Source organism: Tursiops truncatus, chromosome 4 (genome assembly GCF_011762595.2).
Source record: "Tursiops truncatus isolate mTurTru1 chromosome 4, mTurTru1.mat.Y, whole genome shotgun sequence".
Lineage (NCBI taxonomy): Eukaryota > Metazoa > Chordata > Mammalia > Artiodactyla > Delphinidae > Tursiops > Tursiops truncatus.
In genome coordinates, this window is record NC_047037.1 from 26,272,233 (window position 1) to 26,295,178 (window position 22,946).

The following is a 22,946-nucleotide window of genomic DNA, read 5'->3' on the forward strand; positions in this document are numbered from 1 at the left end:
TAACTGGAGTACAGGTGAGCAAGGGGAGCAAGGGCGGAGAGCATCAGGGATTGAGGCTTGAGAAGTGAAAAAGGGCCTTGAAACTGCAGTAAGGATTTTATTCTCTGATAGTCACTGAGGGGTGTGAAGCAGGGGATGACCTGGCCGAAATTATCTGTTAAAAAGATGAAGCTGCTGGGAAGGCTCGAGGTGAGCCTGGAATATTTTGCAGTGCCAGAAAGCAAAGAAGGCAGTCAACATGGAGACATTACACATGTCATTTTCCTGTTGTCTGGAAAGCTTAAAGGGAGAGAATAAGTGCTCTGTAAATATTTAATGATACCCTGTGTTGATAGAAACTAATCAGAGAACAATGCATGGCAGTTCTGTATTGTGGATTTGTGTAGAGCTGCACTGTTCAATACAGTGTCACTAGCCATATGTGACTATTAAGCACTTAAAATGTGACTAGTGCAACTGAGGAACTGAATTTTAATTTTATTTAATTTCAATTTACATTTAAAACCTGAAACTTGACTCAGTTATTAGAAAATGTTTAGGTGTGTTGAGAATAATTTGATAGCCATTAATAATTTTATATTGATTACATGTATTGGTAATACTGTAGATATATTGGATCAAGTAAGAGACTTTATTAATATTACCAGTTCTTTTTACTTTTTAAAATGAGGCTACTAGAAAATTAAAAATTATATTCTGGCTTACATTATTATTATTATTATTATTTTTTTTGCGGTACGCGGGCCTCTCACTGTTGTGGCCTCTCCCGTTGTGGAGCACAGGCTCTGGACGCGCAGGCTCAGCGGCCATGGCCCACGGGCCCATCTGCTCCATGGCATGTGGGATCTTCCCGGAACGGGGCACGAACCCATGTCCCCTGCATCGGCAGGCGGACTCTCAACCACTGCGCCACCAGGGAAGCCCACATTATTATTTTTTATTTTTATTTTATTTTTTTCTTGGCTGCAACGCAAGGCTTTCAGGATCTTAGTTCCCTGACCAGGGATTGAACCCGGGCCCTGGCAGTGAAAATGTGCCGAGTCCTAACCACTGGACCACCAGGGAATTCCCTCTTTATTGTTTTTTTAAAGTTTGTCTACCCTTAGTTTTTTTTTTTAATTGAAATATAGTAGAGTTACAGTTTTGTGTTAATTTCAGGTGTACAGCAAAACGATTCAGTTATACATACATATATATCTATTTTTTTTCAGATTCTTTTCCCTTATAGGTTATTACCTGGCTTACATTATATTTCTAGGAGACAGAGCTGCTCTAGATGTTTTAACGATGAGCCCTCAATGCTGTTTTCAACCATAAAAAATCATTACACGGACAAGGAACTGTAGCGACTTCCACTGTTGAGATTTAACGTTCCAATTAAGTGGAGGCTATAAATGAGATTAATGGGAAAAATAAAGGCAAACCCTGGCCTGGGTGTTGATGAAGTTAGAGGGTAACATGCCAACTTCTCCTTCCTCTTTGTCCTTAAATGCACTCCCTGCCTTTGTGTAGCGTTTCTTTTCTAAGGAAAGGGGGTAAGGTTCTGTAGTTCGCCCAGTCAGAACTTCTGGTCTCCCTTTTCCTGGTCCCCTTCCTGCCCTTCCTTCTCAGGGATTCACATCCCTTTACCCTCCATATCACCCATGTTCTCTGGAGAAACACAGGATAGAAATTTAACTCTAAAGCAGGCAACCTTTCTTTGTAAAGGGTCAGAGTAAATAATTTAGGCCTTGTGGCCATAGTCTCTGAGGCAACCCTTCAATTCTGCAGTCGTAGAGTGAAAATAGCCACAGACAATGTGTAAACAAATGCGCTGGGCTGTGTTCCAATAAAATTCGATTTATGGATACTGAGATTAGAATTTCATATAATTTTCCCATGTCATGAAATAGTCTTCTTTTGATTTTTTCGTAACTCTTTCAAAATGTAAAATCCATTCTAGACTCAAGGGCCATACGAAAACAGCCTGGCAGGATTGGCCCTCGGGTCCTGGTTTGCTGACCCCTCCCTAAAGTATAAGTGAAGACTCAGTGTAATGAGCTATCCTTTGGGGAATACTGGGGCCAGAAAGATCTTTTCATTCCTTCGCCATACAGCTCAGTCCCAGCCAATTGTAAGTACTCAGTACTCTACCTGAGTGACTGAAATTTCAGGAGCCCTGTCAAGGTCGGGAGGTTAAACACTGTAGATCATCCGAGGACCTGGATGGCTGGAGGGACTTCTGTGCAGTAATCACTCTCAGCGACAGTTCCCGGCTCGAGTCCTGTACTCTAAAGGGCCTGCTTTGGCCCTGGTCTGGCTTTAACCTCCCCAAGGGATGAAGAATCTACAGGGCAATGGAGACATGCCCATTTGGAGACTCACCCCTTCCTCCATGCTTCAGGTATTGGGACCCCATAACTCCCTGCCCAGATGAACTCAAGTCCACTTTTATGCTGGTGTGGCCTCTACCCTGGGTCCATTCTCCTGTGCAGAGATCACACTGCCAATGTGCTCACACTTGGGCCAAGGGATGGCCAAGCGGCTGCTGTTTGCACAGGGTGCAATGGAGCTTGGAAGCACGAACTAGGGCTGTGCGTGTTGCGGTGAGCAGGGGCAAGGGCTGGGCCTGGGATAGAGGGCCAGGGGTGGCTTCTTCTGTCTGGCTGTGTTAGGCATAAAATTTTAAATGTAAACCTGACTAGGTAATTATGATGGTATAGTTGTCATGGCAGCAGGATAAGCGATATTTTAATCAAGAGTTTGTTAGGTTGACTTATAATTTAAATATTTAGACATATAGTCTTTGGGCCTCCATTTATATCCTCACGCTAAACTCTGCAAATGTTAGGGTAGGCCTGCTTCCACAGTTGCGTTAACTTTGCAATGGAGGTGGAGGGTGGGTGGGAGTCAGTGGTGTGGTAAAGCTGACTTGTACTGGCTGCTGAGAGCCCATTGTGTGCCTCTATTCCCAACTCCATGTTCAGTGACGCCACGTTGGTAGCTTGAAGTTGGTCAAGGTAGGAGTATTTACGCCATGGAAATGGCAATGCCATGAATCAGAGTTTTTGGCTTTTTTGTTTGTTTTGAGAACTGGTTGCTAAGCATTTACCAGCATACCACACGCCGTGTAACTGGCCATTGTTTGTGACAGAGGCTAGCTTGTCCCCACCTTGCCCCGTAGAGAGTCCTCATGTACTATATGAAGAGAGAAGACCCGGAGAGATTTTCAAGGGACACGTTCAGCAGAAAAGTGTGATGGAAGCTTACTGAATCATTCACTCATTTGTAAGAATTTCTGAAATAAACCAAGTTTCTGGTTGTCCCGAGCCACATGCTTGCATAACGCCAAGCTCTGATCCTTAGGGCAGCATTTGCATAGAGAGGCCCCACTTTAGACTGCGGCTGCTGATTTTGATCAGCTCTAGCAAGACATGAACATTCCCAGCCTCATACCTTGTGTTTGCAGAATACCTCTCAATTCAGATAAGCACGTAACGTTTTCATGGTGAAAATTCAGATGCACATGGTGAATCCCTAGATTCCTTTCCCTGAAAGTACTAGTAGTAGCAAAAGCTATGGGTTTCCCCTCTTGTTTTCCATGCCTGCCCTCTGATGGTGAATTGAGAGAAATACAGGTAATTCCCATGAATGCCGTAGATTCTGGAAGACAGGTTTGCAAACGCAGCTACCTGCTGGGCCAGCGTAGAAGAATGAAGATGGCAGGGTGTGAGAAGAATGGGGAGTTGTGGGGTGTACTGGAGAACTCAGGGCCCGTCTAAAAGGGAATGACCCTACTGACTCAGGGTGGAAGGCTACTCCTAAGATTATGCGTCTAGACAGAGGTCATAGCCTAGGAGCCTACAGATAGATGTCTTCTGTTTGGCCTTCACAGTGTAGATCCATGCAGTGTTTCAAAATAGTTGCGTACATTAAAATTTTTTTATTTCCAGAATTTTGGTAAATATCTGAATATTTGGGGTTAAAATCAAAAGCAAATGGGGACCAGTCTTGAAGTTTCCCTGAGCAGACAAAACCAGCTTAGTCATTAATTTAGCTTAATTACCAGTTACCATGAAGACACTGCCTTCTCACTATATGAGCTGTCTTGTAACGTTGTACCCCTGAAACTCATTCCAGGTTTGGCTTGAGGGCTCCCAGTTTGCAAACTGTCTTTTTGATGTTGTGCACAATATATATATATATATTTTTTTACTAATTACTACTTCTGTGATTCATAGGTTTTGTTTTGGCTGTTTCTGAACCTTTAGCATGGGCAACCCCAAGTTCACACTGCCACATGGCAATAATTGGGTGATATAAAAACTATTAGAGAAATTTTGAAAATGGCAACTGACATTCAAGAGCAAGTTACTGTAATTTTCCCAAAGCAAGAATTATCTCTACAACATCCCTGACGGACGTGGCCATATGTTTTATGCTTTAGGAATTCCAGAAATAGGGAATCCATTATTTTTCATTTGCTTTTAATTTTTTATTATAAGACATTTCATACAAACAAAACCACGTGCGTGCACACACACACACATACACACACACACACACACACACTATAAGGTATGTAGTATAATAAAATAAACAGCCTCCTCTCCACCATCTATCTTAAGAAATAGAACATTACCAATGCTTTTGAAAGCTACCTGTGTTCTATCTCTGTTGAATCCTCTCTCTCCCCACTGAGGGTAAATACCATTTGTTTTCCTTACCATTCCCTTGCTAAACTTAGTTATTCTGAGAATAATTCTAATAATTTGTTTATTGTCACTTTGGGTTTTTCTAGCTAGAGAATCATTTCATTTGAGAAAATTAACTGTTATTTGTTCTTTTCCAATCCTTGTATCTCATTTCTTTTTCTTGAATTTTTGTACTGATTAGGTTCTCTGATTCAGCAGTGCTGAGAAGTGGTAATAGTAGGGGCATCCTTGTTTTATTCCTGATTTTTTTAAATGTTTGTTTCATTGTTAACTATAATGTTTGCTGTAGGTTTTGATAGGCACACTTAGTTAAGTAAATTCCCTTCTATTCCTAATTTGCTAAGAATAGCAATTATGAATGGTTGTTGACCGTGATCAAATGAACTTTTTCTGCAACTATTAAGGTGATAATATGTTTATCTTTAACTTTTTATTATGTAATGTACACAAAATTAGAGAGAATGTTATAATGAATCCTCATGACCCATCATCCAAATTCAACAGTGATCAATTTCCTGCCATTCTTGTACCATCTCCTCCCCCACTTTTTTTGTTTTTTTTGGGTATTTGAAAGTAATTCCCAGGCATCATGTAATTTAATCTGTAAGTACAGGAATGTGTACCTCTAACAGATAAGGACTTTTTTAAAAAAATCTATTTTATTTTTTTATTTTTGGCTGTGCTGGGTCTTCGTTTCTGTGCGAGGGCTTTCTCTAGTTGCGGCAAGCGGGGGCCACTCTTCATCACCGTGTGCAGACCTCTCACTATCGCGGCCTCTCCTGTTGTGGAGCACAGGCTCCAGATGCGCAGGCTCAGTAGTTGTGGCTCACGGGCCTAGTTGCTCCGCGGCATGTGGGATCCTCCCAGACCAGGGCTCGAACCCGTGTCCCCTGCATTGGCAGGCAGATTCTCAACTGTGCCACCAGATAAGCCCCCTGGCAGGAGTCCTTTAGACCCAACCAGGTTCTCAATTACTTGCCACGCAGTCTTAATTTGGATGTTTGGTGGTCGTCTGGGTGGATCTTTTCACGTCCAAAGAGATAGAGCAATAGGAGAATGAGAAAGACTGAGGGGGAAAAGCCTTGGCCTCAGTGCGCTTCTTCACGGCCAGAGAGCTGGTCTCTGCCAGATCCTGCAGGCGACGTCAGCTGCCCCTTAACGGGCTACTTGAATCTACGTGGCTCAGGGTAAGTCCCAGCCACCCTTCAGAGGGGAGCCATAGCCCAATAGGCGGATCGAGATTATGGCCTTGGAGGCCCCGCACTGGGTGCCAGAAAAGATGTTGCAGGAAAGAGAGTGGGGTGCGAGAGGATGGTCACATCCCAAGTCATGTCTGAGTCCCTGGGATGGCCGCCAAGTGTGGGTTCTTGGCTTTGTGCAGGCAAGGATTCAAGAGCAAGACATAGTAAAGTGAAAGAAGGTTTATTCAGGGAGATACACACTCCATAGACAGAGTGTGGGCCATCTTGGAAGGCAAGAGGCCCAGATAAGGACTTTTAAGACGCACAGCCACAATACCCATGATTACTCCCCCACCCCCATAATAATAATTCTTTAATATCATCTAATATCCAGTGTGAGTTCAGTTTTTCCTGATTTTCCAAATTATTGTAATTTTTTTTGTTGGTTTATTTGAACCAGGATGCAAAAAGTTGCACACATTTCATTTCGTTAGTGTGTTTCTTAAATCTCTTTTAGGCTGTAAATTTTTTCTCTTCTTTTTAAAAATGCTATTTATTTGGTGAAGAAACTAATTCATTTGTACTATAGGGTGTCTTGCCTTCTGTATTTATCTGATTTAATTTTGAACTGTTATTTACATGTTATTCCATCCCTTGTGTTTCTGAAAACTAATAATTAGAAGCAGAGACTTTAGATTAGAGTTAGGATCTTCCTTTTCTTTTTAAAAAATGTTTAAAATTTTAAAATATTTATTTAGTAAAATTTCTCTATAGGTGGTGCTGTGTACTTCCTATTTCGTCACATCAGGAGATACATAATATCCGATTGTCTCACTTTTAGTGATCTTAATACTAATCAACTTGTTCAGGTGGCATCAGCCTAACCCATCTATTACAGTCTCCCATTCACCTTTCACACCATGCTTTTGGTAGCCATTGTTGATCATTAGCTATGATTAGCTATGATTTCATTAGAGATTGCAAAATAGTCATTTTCTAAGTCATTAACTCTTCCTACATTTATCATTTGTGATTTTTCTGTAAAGAAGAATTTAATCAATTATTTGTTTACCGTGAAAAAGAGTCTGAATGGGAAAGGCAAGGTAAATGCTGGATTCTTTTTAAGTGTCAATTTCAGAATGAGTTGACGTCCTAGCAACCTCCAAAGACATCCAATGATGGCTTTATAAAATTATCATTACAAATCAATGTATTTTTATATATTTGTTGTGTGGTTTTTTTTATAATATTCTTTTTTTTAAACCCCCTTTTGTTTATTTATTTATTTTTGGCTGTTTTGGGTCTTTGTTTCTGCGTGAGGGCTTTCTCTAGTTGTGGCAAGCGGGGGCCACTCTTCATCGCAGTGCACGGGCCTCTCACTATCATGGCCTCGCTTGTTGCGGAGCACAGGCTCCAGACGCGCAGGCTCAGTAGTTGTGGCTCACGGGCCTAGTTGCTCCGCGGCATGTGGGATCTTCCCAGACCAGGGCTCGAACCCGTGTCCCCTGCATTAGCAGGCAGATTCTCAACCACTGCACCACCAGGGAAGCCCTATTTGTTGTGTTTTTTAAAGTATACTTTTATATATTTGGTGTTTCAATCTATTGAAATAATAGTTGTTATTTTTTAATTGAAGTATAGTTGAATTACAATATTGTGTTAGTTTTAGGTACACAGCAAAGTGATTCAGTTATACATATGCATATGCATATTTTTTTCAGGTTATTTTCCATTGTAGGTAATATTATAAGATATTGAATATAATTCCCTGTGCAATACAGTAAATCCTTGTTGCTTATCTGTTTTATGTATAGTGGTGTGTATATGTTAATCCCAAACCCCTGATTTATCCCTCCCCTCATCACTTTCCCCCTTGGTAACCATAAGTTTGTTTTCTATGTCTGTGAGTCTGTTTTGTATGTATTGATAGATTCATTTGTATTAGTTTCTAGATTCCACATATTAGTGATATCGTATTTGTCTTTCTCTGTCTGACTTCACTAAGTTACTGTTCTCTAGGTCCATCCATGTTGCTGCAAATGGCAGTATTTCATTCTTCATTATTCTTTTCAATGCTTAAATTTTCCCATCTTTGGCCAGCAGGAACTTCTTCAAGCTGTTCCAGTGTACTGCTGAGATGCCCCCAGTAGCCTTTGACATGTTCCTTGATTTCTGTTACGACAAGATGTACCAGGATCTTTTTGTATATTTCCTTCCCCAGATGTGGCAAAATTTGTCCAAAGAGCCCTGGTTCCTTTTAAAGGGTAATAATATTTATACACCATAATCTTGGGGTTAGGGGTATATATTGATTCTACTCTTTTCAGAATAACCATACCAATATTACAACAGACAACAAGACCGTTGAATGCAGCTTTGATTCCTTTTGATCTTTTTTTTTTTTTAACCCTGTGATCTATCCTACTAGGGTGTACAGTCAAAATACTGTGTTTAAAGTCACTTGAGGGACTTCCCTGGGGGTCCAGTGGTTAAGACTCTGCACTCCCAAGGCAGGGGGCCCAGGTTCCATCGCTGGTCCGGGAACTAGATCCCACATGCACGTCACAGCTAAGAGCCTGCCTGCCGCAACGAAGATCCCAAGTGCAGCAATTAAGACCCGGCGCAGGCAAATAAATAAATATTTAAAAAAAAAAGAAAGGAAGAAAAGAAAGGATCACACCTGAAACTTACATGATATTGTAAGTCAACTATACTTCAATAAAAAAAATAAATAAATACAATAAAGTCACTTGAAATAATTCTGTGTAGTTATGCTACCAGACTGACATGGAATTAGATTATTTTGTTTGTTTTAGTTTTAATTTTTAGGGGTTGCTTTTTATTTTTTGATTCAATTTTGTGTTTTATTTATGCAAAATATTTATATGATTCCGAAGTCAAACCATTGTTAAAAAAGAAAATCCAACTGAGTAAATTTTGAAGATCTTATAGGCTTTATTCAGTGATTCATGAATCAGGCAGCATCCCATCTAGCAGATAGAAAGGAGCTCCAAGAAGCTGTACAAAATGAAAGACTTTTATAGGCAGAAGGGAGCAGGAACAAGGAAGTTACACTAGTCAAAAAAGTGGGTTGGTTATTGCAGGGTTACTTTCCTTTAGGGGATGACAGGGGTCTGTCAGGCAGATTACCTAACTAGTGCTGAATAGGCAGTTTCTGATTGACTGGTTTAAGACGCTATTTCTGGTAGAGTCAAACTCGTAATTAAGTTAAGTCTTGGTTTGGTGACATGGAGCTTAGCATAAGCAACCCTATTTTAGTCCTGTTTTCTTCCTTTTAATACCGTAATACAAAGTACATTCAGAGAACTTTAGCTTCTACCTTATCCCAGCCCATCTGTTCTCTTCCTCCCCTTTTATATGACCGTTAATTATTAGGTTTGGTTTATCTGTTCTTTGCTGCAATGACTTTTGACACTAACCACCAAGAGTTAGGCCAGACTTCATGGGTTAAGAGCACAGTGCTCCACAGACTAGCCTCACTTCAGACACCAGCCAAAGCTAGGGGGTTTCCAGGGATCCCCCACTTCTGAATAACTGGCTATAGATTTGGGGGTTCTCACGACCCAAACAGGTTTGATAATTTGCTAGTGACTCACAAAGCTCAGGAAAGTTCTATAGTTGCAATTACGGTTTTATTACCGCAAAAGGGATACAAGTCAGAACCAGTCAGAAGAAGAGATGCGTAGGGTGAGGTCTGGGAGGGTCCCCAGTGGGAAGCTTGCTGTGTCCTCTCCCTGTGGCATCAGGACAAGTCACCCTCCCAGCACACTCGTGTGTACTGATATGCATAGAGTGTTGTCAACCAGGGAAGCTCACTCGAGGTATCAATACATTTTATTGGTTTTTTATTGGGATTTCATTATGTAGGCATGATTAGTTGAATCATTAGCCATATGATTGAATTCAATCTCTAGTCCCCCCTCCCTGGAGATCTGGTTGCTATCACCTGGTACAAAGCCTCAACCCTCTAATCACATGGTTATTCTTTCTCGGTAGCCAGCCCCCATACTGAGTCATTTCCTTAGATAAACTACCTAGTGGCCCACTGTCAGGGAGGAAAACATTTTCGTCTACCCTTCTAGGTTCTTATGACTTGTGTAAGAATTCAATGGACAATGAGGTGGATTAACAGGAGAAAATCAAACAAAAGTTTAATAACAGGTATACCTGAGAGAGACCCAAGAAAACAGAGTAACTCACCAAAGCCCTCACCTTAAATACCATCTTCAGCTAAAGACAAAAGAGGATGTTAGGGGTAGTAGTTTGGGACCTCAAAGGGGAGAAAGGGAATTCACATGGATGTGGAAAAGCAAATGTTTGGTAAACAAATGTTTGCTGGGCTGTGCAGAGACAATGGGACACAGAGTGGACTCTGATCTCTGGGTCTTGCTGGGTCTCCCCCATCACAGCTAGCCCATATTCTTTGTAAATATTTCTGGCGATGGCTCTATTCCGGGAACAGGCCCTTTATCCAAATTCCTTCAGGCAGTTCAAAGGGTGGTGACAAGACAAACTTCCTGAGTCTTCTGTTTTTTAAAAACAATCAGCCAAATTAATCCTCATGCCCAAGAGACATATTTTGGGGCAACAAAGTTTGCTCCCCTGCGCCACCATGAGTCATGTTAGCATAAGCTCTGGGGTGGTCTGAAGAGCCATCATGAATAACAAAGACATTCCTAGCACTCAGGAAATTCTCAGGGTTTAGAGACTGACTCCCAGTAATGGGAGACAATGGCCAGCCAGATCCTTGATTATATAGGAATTGCTTATTCAGTTTTGAATATGTAAATTGTATTTTTTCTTTAATGTGTAAATTTAATTGAGTACATTAATGCCTTTTCTAACATTAAGCACACTTTGAGTTCCTAGGATAAACTCAACTTGGTAATGAATATATTTTTCATGGGTTGCTGGATTCAGTTCGCCCATATTTTATTTATGATTTTTTATCTATGTTAACCTTGATTATTTTATCAGTGTATGCTTTTAAAAACGTTTTTAATTGGGATATAATTGATTTACAATGTTGGTTAGTTTCAGGTATACAGCAAAGTGAATCTGTTATACAAATACATATATCCACTCTTTTTTAGATTCTTTTCCCTTATAGGCCATTACAGAGTATTGAGTAGAGTTCCCTGTGCTATACTGTAGGTCCTTATTAGTTATCTGTTTTATATATAGTAGTGTGTATATGTCAGTCCCAATCTTCCAATTTATCCCTACATCCCCCTTACCCCCCAGAACCATAAGTTTATTTTCTACATCTGTAACTCTATTTTGGTTTTGTAGATAAGTTCATTTGTAGCCTTTTTTTAGATTCCACATATAAGTGATATCATATGATATTTGTCTTTGTCTTACTTCATTTATATGAGAATCTCTAGGTCCATCCATGTTGCTGCAAATGGCATTATTTTGTTCTTTTTTATGGCTGAGTAATATTCCATTGTATATATGTACCACATCTTCTTTATCCACTCCTCTGTTGATGGACATTTAGGTTGCTTCCATGTCCTGGCTATTGTGGATAGTGCTTCAATGAACATTGGGGTGCATGTATCTTTTCCACTTATGGTTTCCTCCAGATATATGCCCAGGAGTGGGATTGCTGGATCATACGGTAGCTCTATTTTTAGTTTTTTAAGGAACCTCCATACTGTTCTCCATAGTGGCTGTACCAGTTTGCATTCCTACCAATAGTGTAGGAGGGTTCCCTTTCCTCCACACCCTCTCCAGCATTTATTGTTTGTAGACTTTTTGATGATGGCCATTCTGACCAGTGTGAGGTGATACCTCATTGTAGTTTTAATAATTAGGGATGTTGAGCATCTTTTCATGTGCTTTTTAACCATCTGTGTGTCTTCTTTGGAGAAATGTCTATTTAGATCTTCTGCCCACTTTTTTTTTGGTGGCTTATTTTTACTTATGCAGATATTTTTATCCAATGCCAAAGAGGCTTGTAGACAATTTTAACAGCCAAGTGTCCAAAATGCAGTGATATATGCACAGAGAAACTAGGTAGGGGGAGGTTTTTAGGAAAACCCAGACACTCGGCTGTGAGCACAGGGAAAGCAGAGGCCTGAGTCTTTGTGCAGTTTCCTAGTAGTAAATGTAGTCTGTCGGATCGGTTTTTCTTTCCAGCACTGTGACAGGAGCTTAAGGATGGAGGACACCACTGACCTCAGGGGAAACAAAAACAGGCCTCATTTTCCAGGACTGGAAGACCCACCATGTCTCTCCCGGGGGCCTCTCCCAGGGCCTCGCTTCAGCCTGGTCCTCAAGGTGGGTAGAGAGACTGCAGGTGTGATGGGGGATCACCTGAAAGGCAGCTTCTTGGGGAAATCCTTTTAAAGAAGCATGTGTCATAGCCCAGGGGTTCCATTAACATCCGCCCAGTTCAGAACATCTCCGCTGGCTGGGCCTCTTAGGAGGAAAGGGATGGAGGAAGGCATAAAAATGCCTCAGCGGACTTTCCCTCGGGACGTGGACCCTCCAGGGCGGCTGCACCTGCACGAGCTCTGAGACCCCGTTCCTGGGGGACAGCCCTTCTGGGGGAAAACTTGAGAAATGTGGTCCTCACGCCTAACTCACCCTGTAGTGGAGCTGGGTGCGTGGGGCTCAGAGAGGAGCAGAGGCTGTTCCAGCGTCGCTCAGACGGTGGATGGGACGCCGAGGGCTCCTGTGCAGCCTCCGTCCCTGGGGCCCTTGTTGCCTCGGACAGGAAGATGGTTTGACTTCTGCAGAACCTGTCATTAGGTCATCTGGTCCAGGACTTTCCAAAATGGAGGACAGTGAGCTCCTGGTGGCCTGGGTCCTGGTGGCCTCGTCCAGCGAGCAGGGCAGCTATGCCAGCTCAAAGCCTGGAGCCAGGCCTGGGGCCGAAGCCTCATTTCCGCTCCCCACATGCCGGGCCTCCGCCATGCCACCGGCGTCCCCAGGCCTCCCGGGGCCTCGGTCGGTGGCCCCGCCCCTTCCGGCTCTTCTACCCATTTTTTGATTGGGTTGTTATTTTCATATTGAGCTGTATGAGCTATTTGTATATTTTGGAGATTAATCCCTTGTCAGTTGCTTCATTTGCAAATATTTTCTCCCATTCTGAGGGTTTTCTTTTCATTTTGTTTATGCTTCCTTTGCTGTGCAAAAGCTTTTAAGTTTAATTAGGTCCTATTTGTTTACTTTTGCTTTTATTTTCATTATTCTAGGAGGTGGATAGAAAAAGATCTTGCTGTGATTTATGTCAGAGAATGTTCTTCCTATGTTTTCCTCTAAAAGTTTTATAGTATCCAGCCTTACATTTAGGTCTTTAAACTATTTTGAGTTAATTTTTGTGTGTGGTGTTAGGGTGTGTTCTAATTTCATTCTTTTACATGTAGCTGTCCAGTTTTCCCAGCACCGCTTATTGAACAGGCTGTCTTTTCTCCATTGTATATTCTTGCCTCCTTTGTCATAGATTAGGTGACCATAAGTGCATGGGTTTATCTCTGGACTTTTTATCCTGTTCCATTGATCTAGATTTCTGTTTTTGTGCCAGTACCATATTGCTTTGATGACTGTAGCTTTCTAGTATAGTCTGAAGCCAGGGAGCCTGATTCCTCCAGCTCCGTTTTTCTTTCTCAGGATTGCTTTGGCTATTCATGGTCTTTTGTATCAATGTGTGCTTTTGATATCAAGGTTATAATAGCTTCAAAGAATAAAAATGGGAGTTTGAAATGTTTGTTCCTTGAAAGTTTGGTGGAACTCACCTGTAAATCCATCTAGTCTGGCTGGTGTTTAACTGTGGAGAAAATTTTAAACTACTGCCTGAGTTTCTTTAATGACTATAAATCTATTTAAATTTTCAGCTGAGTCAGTTTTATCAGGTTAGATTTTTCTGGAAATTTATTCATTTATTTATATTTAAAATTTTACTGGTATAATATTGTTCACAACACTTTCTTATTCCTTTATTCTTAAAGTTTAAATTTTTATTTTGAAATAAGTTCAAACCTACAGAACCATTGTAAGAAATATACTAAAGAACTATATTCTTTACTTAGATTTTCCCACTGTTAATATTTTGCCGTATTTGCTATATCATTCCCCCCACCCCTGTGTTAAAAAACAAAATTCAACTGAGTAATTTTGAAGATCTAATTGACTTTATTCAATGGTTCGTGAATTGGGCAGCATCTCATCTAGTAAACAGAAGGGCACTCTGAGGGGCTGTACAGAATAGAAGGTTTTTACAAGTAGAAGGAGGGAGGGGCAACGAGGCTATTAACAAAAGAAAACAGAGGATTGTTTCAGGCCAGGTCACCTTCTTTGTGGGGAAGGGCGAGGGTCTATCATACATTTTACCTCTGCTTCTTTGGAGGACTAGAGGGGTAACACAGGACAGATTACCTCATTGGTGCTGACCAGAAAAAATCCCAGACTGGCGGATTAAGACAACATCCTTGGGGAAGGTCAAAACCACAGTTAGGTCAGGTATTAAATCTAGATTTGGTATCATGAGCTTTAGCACAAGTGATGCCATTTTAGTCCTGTGGTTTTCTCTTTAACACACTCTCTCTCTATTTTTTCTTTTTTTCTCCTGAATCATTTGAGACTAAGTTGCAGATAATCATGCCTCTTCGTAGGTTAGCACTTCAGTATTTATTTTCTAAGAATAAGGGTACTCTCTTACATAACTACAGGGAACTTAATGAATTCAGGAAATTTAATATTTAGCAAACAGACAATCTGGCATTATCTAATATATAGTTCATATTCCACTTATGCTAGTTGTCCCAATAATGTCTTCTATAGTGAAGGGGTACAGAGTCTGTCACCCCCAAATACACCTTTTTGGCATAAAGATCATTTTAAGCTGATTATTTTTAAGAAACAGCAGACATAGGAAAGCTCTGAAAACTGAGTAGAACTTACCCTTCTGTAAGAGACATTTACAGTGATAAGGGAAATCTCGATTTGTAAGGGCATCTCCCTGTCTTTACCAGGAAGAGAAGGGTGACTCTAAATCTCAGGAAACTTATCAATGGAGAAAGCCACGATGTAAATCTGTATAACAACTTTATTCTTGTCTTCTGTGCTTTCTTCCTGGTCACCCCCCATATCTAGCCTCTCCCCTCTCCTGCCCCAATATCTTCTTTTGTCTGTAGCTAGAGATTTAAGATGGTGGCTTGGGCCATTTCTCTGGGGAGTTACTCCGTTTTCCTGGATGTCTCCCATGTATACAGGAGGTACACATGTTATTAAACTTCTGTTTTTGCCTGTTATTCATCTGTCTCTTATTACAGAGGGTCTTAGTCAAGAACCTAGGAGGGTAGAGAGGAAAATATTTTTTCCTCCCTAGCGTTATTTTTTTCTGGTTCATGACCCAATTCAAGGTTACACGTATTTGTCATTGCTCTTAGATTTAAGAGTTCCTCAGAGATTCCTTGGCCCTTTTTTTAAAAATTTTAAATATTTATTTATTTACTTGGCTGCATCAGGTCTTAGTTGCGGCAGGCAGGCTTTTAGTTGCGTACGCGGGATCTAGTTCCCTGACCCGGGATGGAACCCCGGGCCTGCTGCATTGGGAGCACGGAGCCTTATCCACTGGACCACCAGGGAAGTCCCTCCTTGCTCCTCTGTTACATTTACATTTTGGAGAGGACAGGATGGTTGTTCTGTAGAAGTCTGTCATGTTGACTTGTCTCACGTTCCTCATGGTTAGATGTGAGTTATGCATTTCCTCGTAGGAGCACTACAAAATATTGTTTGCTGCTCAGTGCATAAGTCGTCATCACAAGTCAGGTGATGATGATTTGTTATGTCATCTTTGATCACTTGGTTAAGGTGATGTCCAACAGTTTTCTCCACTGTAAAGTTACTATGTTACTTTCTGTATTAAATAAGTAATTTAGGGAGGTACTTTGAAATGATGGAACTATCCTATTCCTTATCAAACTTTCACACATGAGTTTTAGCATCCATTATTGATTCTTGCCTGCATCAATCATTATGATGATGGTTGCAAAACAGTAATTTTTCTAGCACCTTCTTTCCTTTTTTTTTTTAACATCTTTATTGGAATATAATTGCTTTACAATGGTGTGTTAGTTTCTGCTTTATAACAAAGTGAATCAGTTGTACATATACATATGTTCCCATATCTCTTCCCTCTTGCATCTCCCTCCCTCCCACCCTCCCTATCCCACCCCTCTAGGTGGTCACAAAGCACCGAGCTGATCTCTCTGTGCTATGGGGCTGCTTCCCACTAGCAATCTACCTTACGTTTGGTAGTGTATATATGTCCATGCCTCTCTCTCGCTTTGTCACAGCTTACCCTTCCCCCTCCCCGTATCCTCATGTCCATTCTCTAGTAGGTCTGTGTCTTTATTTATTGGTTGGCATTCTCTCTCTTTTTTTTTTTTTTTGCGGTACGCGGGCCTCTCACTGTTGTGGCCTCTCCCGTTGAGGAGCACAGGCTCTGGACGCGCAGGCTCAGCGGCCATGGCTCACAAACCCAGCCTCTCCGCGGCATGTGGGATCTTCCCGGACCGGGGCACGAACCCGCATCCCCTGCATCGGCAGGAGGACTCTCAACCACTGTGCCACCAGGGAAGCCCAGGTTGGCATTCTCTTTAAGGACGAGTTCTTTCTTCTTCTCCAGTTATTTATCTTAGTCCTTTCAGATCTTATCAGCATCCACAGTTTTGTCTTCTTTTTAATTTGCAATATTGTTTATTTGTTCTTTCTCCTTTACTGGTCCAATATTGCCAGAATTTTGTGTATTTTATTAGACTTTTCAAAGAACCAACTTTTTGATTTGTTGACTGCCTTAGGTTTGGTCGCCCCAGAAGCGGACAATCTGTGGCTTTCAGATAATGGTGCTGGCCAACTTAAGACCATCCCATAATTAGAATATGTATCTTTTCTAGTAAAGATGAATTGTTGCCTCCTCCAGGGTAGAAGAGATCTAAGATAATGAACTTGACACCAAATGGCTGCTTATGTCCTTGAGAGATTGTACCATATTGGGGGCGCAGCATTGCTCTGTACAGCTGATGGTCAGGCACTCAGCAGCAGTGGTAGCTAGATCAGCCTTGGTGAGAGGCAGCCCATCATGTCAAGCTACCATGACTAATCCATTCATTCATGAAACTTTTTACAAGATTGAGGTGGCTCAGGCTCACTGGCATTCACTGGATGAGTCCTCCTATCCATCTGCTTATTCAGTGCTTCTGTTGCTGCCACTCACACTTTCTGGAGAGCATTGATGTGGGCCAGAAAGATCCACACACTGCGTGCCCATTCCATACTCCATCCACATGCCTCGTCCATCCTCAGACATCCTTGTTTCCAGTCTTCCAATCTTGATCCTTACAAGCCCTTGACCAAGCAGACGAACCATTTGCCATTACCTGGAAGTCTGTGTGTATCATTACTTCAGGCCATCACTTCCCCCACACAAAGTGCATGACCGATTTACTTTAAACACTGCCCACTGGGAGGCTTTTTCCTCACCACGCTTTTTCAGGGCCATTCTCTGTAGCAGCAGCCCATTTTTAGTTTACACCAACATATTTTGCTGACCTAACTACTATCAAACCTTTTATTTTTTTCTTCCTCTGTCAGCTGGCTGTAGAGAGATCCCCAGGGGCCACTGATATGGGTTGATGGTAAGGCATCAGGGCGAGAGATGCAGGGTATGTTGGACCTGGACCACCTCTTCATACTGTTTTCCTATTTCCTCCATACCTGCTTGAGCCTCATCCCAAATGTATTATTTTCATTGTGTGACAGATTGCAATTTTGCCTGTCTCAGCTTATGATTTGGTGGGTCTGACAGCTGCCCCAGTTGATGATGTTCTATGGTCAGACCTTCAGTTTCCCCCAGGGTCCAGTACTGAGCCAGAAGCTGTCTTTTGAATGGCCCTGCTCCAGAACCTTAGGGGTCTGGGCTGCAACTCTCATCGAGGGTCTTGCCAGAGACTCCATAGAGTGCCCTTAACTACCACAGATGCCTCTAGCATCACTGGACCTGCCAGACCATATGCACGAGCATTAGGGCTGCTTGTACTACAGTCTGAGTCCACCGCAAATCTCCCTCTTGCTCTGGCCCCACTCAGAACTGGCAGCCTTCCACGTTACCTGCAAGGTGTTCAGGCAGTATTGTGTTTCTTTCTTAGGGGCAGGTGGCCCCAAGTGCAGTAACTTGTCCTTTATTTCGGAGAGCATGTTTGGCATATTCTAGACCATGGACTCCAAAAAACATCACTAGATAGGTAGGGTTCCCAACCTTTGTTAGGGTTTATCTGCCACTCCCTGGCATAAATGCTTATTTCCGGGATGTTCCGAGTACTTGTCACTTCCTAGTCTCCATGTCCAAATAATGTGAAATCATCAGTATAGTGGATGAGCCTTGGAATGTCAGGAAGTTCAAGATTCCTTCAAGTTATATTGTGACAGAGCAGGAGAGTTAATACAGCCCAAGGGCAAGGCGGTAAATGTGCACTGCTGTCCATTCCAGGTGAATGGGAAGTGATTTGGTCATCCTTCCTGATGGGGCCAGATCAGTAGACGCATTCCAAGTAGCAGAGGCTGTGTTCATCTGTTCTGTCAATAATAAAGGTACCGTATCTGGCATAGAAGCTGCAAATGTGGCTACCTGTAGTTCAGTTTATAGTAGTCTACCATCACCTTCTATTATCCATCCGGTTTTGCAGGGATTACAGTTAATTAAAAGGGGTGTATGTATCTTTAAGTCTTTGAGAATGGCACTAATCTCTGTCATTCTGCCTGGCATTTTGGGGCCCTGGTCTCAGTGTCACCTCACAACTTGTATATAATAACACTGTAAAGGTCTGGGTAGTTTGCTCGCTCCGGTGTACAGCTACTCTGATAAATGGCTGGAGGTCCCTTTGGGGGAAGAATTGGGAGAAATGCTACTATACTTTGTGAAAATTAATAAAAGGGAACCTCAACTAAACGTGGAGTTGGGAAGGCCTGGAGAGGGAGCTCTCATGCCCTGTCATGCCCATTGTCCGTTACCGCAAACAGGACGACTTCAGTTACTGACCCCAACAGGAAGAGTGGTACCTTGCACGACCAAGCAGGTAGTGCAACCACTTTACTCCCACAGTAAGAGAAAGGAAGACTTCTTTCCTGCCCAGCAGCAAGCCCCAATGGAAGACGCCACAGTTCAGCCAATGAGACGCCGTACTCACCTGGACTTTTACTTTCCTCCACTGAACTTTCATTTTTCTCCCCCTTACTGATGACTTCTTTTCCTTGTCCCCAAAGCCTGTTATGTGTAACTCCTTGGAGCACCTCTCTGTTTGCCAGATGAGACATTGCCTGATTCATGAGTCATTTAATAAAGCCAATTAGATCTTCAAATTTACTCAGTGAATTTTGTTTTTTAACGACCTGTTGTGCAGACTTGTACGGGATCTGGTCTCCCCTTTTATAGACAGCCTCTGGGTTTGAGAAGCATCTGCCTTCTGCTAACTGGCTCTTGTTTTGGTTATACAGTCATCCGTTGGTACCTGCAAGGGATTGGTTCCAGGACCCATGTGGATAACAAAATCCATGGATGCCCAAGGCCCTACAGTCGGCCTTTCATATCTGTACGTTTTGCATCCATGGAAAGGGAGGGTTGACTGTGTGAGTGAGTCACAGATCCTTGTTATTTGTGGTTTTCTTACTTTGTTACTTACTATAACAAAGCCCAAAATTAATTACTTAGCTCTCCTCCTAAACTTACTTTAACATTAATCACTTTCATTCCGCTTCCATCTAATTTTGTTTGGTATTTTAAATCTGTTTTTTATTATTATGTTAACCCCACAAATTATACATTATTTTTCTTTTATATAATTGATACTTGTTTAGATTTACTCATATATTTTTAAATTTCTTTGCTCACCCTTTCTTCCAGCATATCAGACCTTCCTTCTGGGATCACTTTCCTTTTTTTTTGGATATTTATTTATTTATTATTTATTTAACTTTCCTTCTTTGTAAAGTGCATTGTTTGGAAATATTTTTGTGAAGATCTCTTGGGAATGAATTATCACCGTTTTTATTTGTCTGACAACACCTTCACTGCCTTTTTTTCTTTTCATGAGCTTTTATATTGAATGATAACATAGAGACAGTGAAGTGCACAGTATTAAGAATAGAGGTCGATGAATTGTTTCCAGGGGAAGACACCCATCCAGCTCCCCAGAAGCCTCTCTCCCGTACTCTTCCTCTGTTACCCACCCCAAAGGTAACCACTTTTCTCACTTCTATCACCATCTGTTCTTAAATTTTATATGAATGGGACCATACATTAGGTAATGTTTTGTTTCTGGTCTCCTTCTTCAAACATTATGTCTGAGAATCACCCTTGTCATGTGTAGCAGTGGTTCATTCTCTCTTTCTATTCTTTTATTCTTTGTCCCCTGAACATTCAGCTGTTTCTCTTGAGTTGCTATTTTACTCAAGTTGGTCAATGCCCGTCTTCGGTTTTTTTTTTTTTGGCCTTGTCGCACGGCTTTCGGGATCTTAGTTCCCCCGACCAGGGATCGAACCCGGGCCCACAGCAGTGAAAGCGTGGAGTCCTAACCACTGGACCACCGGGGAAGTCCTGGTCAACGCCCATCTTAAAACATGGCTGCAGGCTCCACATGTGGTCTGACTAACCCAGAGAAGAGGGAGGTATTTTGTTTTCTTGGGAGGAGGAGTCAGGAGGCTGTGGAGTCGGGCAGCCTAGGCTCCAATTACAGCGATGCGACAGAGTGAGTTACTTAACTTTACTGAGCCTCAGCTCCCTGGTTTATAAAATCGAAACTACAAGGTATCTGTTTTATGAATCCCAATGTCCTCAGTGCCTGGCATTGTGTCCGACACATAGTAGGTGCTCAGTAAGTGCTAGTTGACTATATGAGTGAATAAAGTAATAGTACCTACTTTGCAGGGGTTGTGAGGTTTAGAAAAGATACATGTCAAGTGCCCAACAGAGGAGCTAGGGCACTGGAGGTACTCAACCAAAGGCAGATATTCTTATCAAAAAATGATTGCCTAGGCCAAGGTGCTCGTGGCTTTCTACATTTTCCAGGATGAGAAAGTATAAACCATCACTTTGGGTTCTGATGGATTACCAGGCTTAAACTGTCACACAGTACACATTTACTGTGAAGTCCCACTCTACAGAGGGTGCATCTGGATTGCCAGGCACTGCACTATCCCAATATGGTAGCCACCGGTCACATATACCTACTTAAATTTAAATCAATTAAAATAAAAATTCAATTACTCAGTCACAATTGCCATACTTCAGATGCTCAGTAGCCACAGGTAGCCGGTGGCTGGCATTTCAGACAGTGCTCATCTAGAACATTCCATCATTGCATGAAGTTCTGTAACATCGTTGCATGAAGTTCTGTTGGATAGAACTGGCCTAGAGTCCATGGTGGCAGAAAGCAATGTGATAGAGTGTGGGCAGAACCATAAAGTAGGAGGCTGAAAGACAAATGTGACATGACAAGCTTCTGAACTTCAGAAAATGGAGAGGAAGGACAGGTCCTTGGGACATGTTGGACGAAGAATGGACAGGACTTTGTGGCAGGGTGAGGAAGGCAGATAGCACACAGGCTCTGGAGCTTGGCAGGGTTGAGATCCTGGCTCTTAACATCTACCAGCCCAGTTTCTCATCTGTAAAATGGGAGTAATAGTATCTACCTCACAAGGTGGTTGAAAGCATTAAATTAGGGTGAATGGATTAAGTAGAAAGGCTCAGCACAGGGAAAGTCATAAGTAGGGCACAATAGATGGTAGTTGTACTGATATTAAGGTTCTAGTTTCGGGGCTGGGGGAAGAGGTGTTGATTGACAGAAACATCTCTCACTGCACATTTCCTTTCAGGACTCTATCCCCTTCTCCCAGAAACTCTGGTGTCCTCTTTCTCCAGAGGCCCCAGTGCTATAGATCTCTGTATGGTCTCCCTGGCAAGGTCCCAATCATTGGACTCTTGTCCTGTCATTATCAAACTTCCCTGTCTTGGGTTACACTCCCACATCTGCAAGATGACTTAAGATAATGAAGTCAAGTTTTAGGTTGGAAAAGACCCAAATGGTCATCTGATGTTTGAAGCCATCCTACTGTAAGATTATCCACCATAATTCTAATAGTAACGTCCATACTGGAAGGTCTTCTGTTTGCTAGGACTGTGCCAGCCACTTTATGCGAGTTGTCTGTCACATGGCCACATATTGTCCCATTTTCCCAGAGGAGGACACTGGAGTTCAGTGAGATGCAGAGACTCTCTTGTTACCCCCTCAGAGAGTAAGACATTGAAGATGTCTTCAGTTTGGTCATTCCTCTGTTGGTTGTTTTGCTGTTTTCCTGGGGTTAGTCAGATGTCAGCATGCTTCACAGGAAGCATGGCAAGAGGGAGATCCTTTTCCAGGAGGTAGCAAGGCTGAGGATGGATGCCACAGGGCAGAGGGGGCAGCCGACCTCCTGGAGTCTGTAGGAAAGAGGAAAAGAGAGCAGGGAGTGGTCCTGCCTGGGGTGCCGTTGTGGGACTGTGGGTGTTCCCTCGTGTCTTGGACCTAAAGGAGGAAGCCAATCTTTCCAGCAGAGGCAGTGGAGGTGGTAGCTATAGGTCCCATGATGGTTTTCCTCCACCCTAACTCCAACTGCCGTTATATTTCTCTCTACAGAATTCATACCTTTTATTCCCCTCACAACTGCGAGTAAGATATTATTTCCATTTTATGGATATTAAAAACAAAGCTCAGAGAAGTGAAGTGATTTTTGCACATCATAAATGGGGGGACCTGGGATTTGGACTCACGACTCTCATATGATGCTCTCCTCTCTTGTTTTTGAATGAAATTCTAACAATATTCTTTTTATAATAAGTGCTACTTTAATTTGATCTTTCCTAACTTCAAGGAATTTCCCTGTGCCTGTTAATATGTTTTTAAAAGATCTGTTGGAACGTTTGGGAGAATCAGCTGCATTGAAGAAATCTTGCCAGCAGGTGGCGACACAAAACCAATAACTCGGGATCCAAATCAGTGCTTTTCAG

At 42.1% G+C, this 22,946-nt stretch overlaps 1 long non-coding RNA gene across 1 annotated transcript in view; it reads left to right on the forward strand.

Annotated features, from left to right (window-relative positions):
- LOC101332943 (uncharacterized) overlaps nt 1-22,946 on the forward strand; it is a 73,327-nt gene that overhangs the window by 39,735 nt on the left and 10,646 nt on the right. The window contains exon 4 of the long non-coding RNA XR_012331329.1: nt 12,041-12,181. This is a non-coding gene — a long non-coding RNA (uncharacterized lncRNA). The remainder of the gene's footprint in view (nt 1-12,040; nt 12,182-22,946) is intronic.